Source organism: Monodon monoceros, unplaced genomic scaffold, assembly GCF_005190385.1.
Source record: "Monodon monoceros isolate NGI ecotype Baffin Bay Population unplaced genomic scaffold, NGI_Narwhal_1 Super_Scaffold_12, whole genome shotgun sequence".
NCBI classification, from domain to species: Eukaryota; Metazoa; Chordata; class Mammalia; order Artiodactyla; family Monodontidae; genus Monodon; species Monodon monoceros.
The window spans coordinates 78,048,916-78,051,012 of record NW_021703768.1 but is presented as its reverse complement, the minus strand read 5'-3'; positions in this window follow the sequence as shown (position 1 = coordinate 78,051,012).

The window sequence follows — 2,097 nt, the reverse complement described above, 5'->3', positions numbered from 1 at the left end:
GGAGATCCCACAAAACCCCCCTTCTGTCAAATTTTCCTACCTCCTCCTACAGTTTGCTTTTATGAGGTTCTGCGTGTAAGGAAGGGAAGGAGAATTAGACATATAACCTGACAGTCAAAGAAAGAGAACGAGAAGTGGAGAAAGTAGAACTGAGTTCGAGTCTCTCTCCAATTTATGACTGAAAGTCTTCTATTCTGGGGAAAGTCACTGCATCTGCCTGGTGCTCAGTTTTCCGACATGTAAATACAGTGGTAGGACTCCTAAGTCATGGGTTCTTAGCCTGGAGTTCATAGATTATGTAAGCACAACATTGGAGTGAATATATAATTTCACTTTTCTGGGTAGAGAATCCATAATTTTTATCTGGATAAAAACTGTTGTTAACAACTATTGTCCTAGATGACTTTTATGGTCATTTCCTGATCTTGTATTTTATTACTGCAATAGGCAGAGAATCAGAGGAAGCAGTAAACAGGCATGGATCAGAGTGACAGAAGACAGGCACAGAATTTATTGTTTTCCTTATTCTGCTACCAATGCTGAGCACCTATGGGTTGTTCACCTTTTGCCAAAGTCACTCCAGGGTCCACATACCCATAAATAATGGGCTATCTCCTCGAAAGAAGGGAATCCTGTGTGCAGAATACAAAGTGTACTATGTTTTACGTTATTAATTCATAAAAGAAGTTTTGGACATTCAGAAACTAGATTTGCACAATTCCTATCATGTATTATTTCCATTAGCTTTGCCTGAAAGGAAAATCCTTCATGACACTATCAAACGAAGCTTCAGAATGACTGAAGCCATATGCTGATGGCTAGAGGCTTCTTACAAACATACTTTAGATCACCTTCTAAAAATACAGAGGCCAATAATCTGAATGGGAATTGGGGAGGACAGAGGTGAGAAGAAGCAATAATAAAATAATGAGCTATCAAAAAGATATAGTAATTAAAAACCCCAAACTGGCACATTTGTCTAAAAAGTGAAGCCCCTTGGTGACACCACCACATTCACCCTGTACTTAATAAGCTAAGTGGAGAGACAATCTGGCATTATCCCTCCCCTCCACTTCCTTGTTGGCACAGAGATGAGACAGGGAGGAGGCCAGCAGAAGTGTCTCGTTTGTGTCCACCTCTGAAGGCTAGGCTATCTCTTACCAGACATAGGGAGAAAAGATGTCTTAGGTTAAACCATATAAACTACTATCTTTGAAAATAAAAGCTGGTCAAATACTGGCAATGTCATATGATTCAACCTAGTATACAGAATACCTCCAAAGCAGGATATTCTAGCCAATTTGGCGTTAACAAGGTGTTCCTGACTCATCCTTCACTGGCAGAAATAATTAAGACTTTGGAGAAAAAGACAAGAGATGGTTAATTCACTGTGAAATCAAGTTGGTCCATTCTTAATGATCATAACAATGTTTTAAAAAGAAAGAAATGTTCAAATTCCAAGATATCTCTTAAGCCAACCCAGAAACAGAGTTAACATGTCTCACAGTATTCAATTTAACAAATCTCCTTGCAGAGCCTATTGTGTACAAAGCACAGGTTGTTGGATTATAAACACCTGCAGGATTTCTTGGGATTAATCTTAAAGGAAGGGAGAAATTCTTCCATGAGTGGGGAATAGCTAACACCTCAGGAGTTATTTGCTAACAAAGAAAGCCTTCTGAATTATCACCATCATCTCTGAAATTGTTCTATTTTTAAAAAAATAATCTTTTGTGCAGATAATCACAGTATTCAACAGTCTGGATATACCATAATTTAACCAATTCCCAACTGCTGTATATTTAGGTTATTTCTAATCTTCTTATATTATTAATTTTTCTAGAATTAATACTTTTCAATATTAATTGAATGGCATAAGGCTATTTTATGCCAAGGAAGTTTGACAGCTACTAGAGTTTAAATGTTAAAGTTTAAAGTTTCCTATGAGTTTAGGAAATGGATGGAAGAAGCATTCAGCTGGGCTGCTCAGCCTCTCACAAGGATCGAGTCTAGTAGTTCCTCTCTAGTGAATCTCATCCAGGGGTGTGAGACTAAGGAAGGTCAAACCCAAGGGAAACTCTGATTTGATTAGCTTTA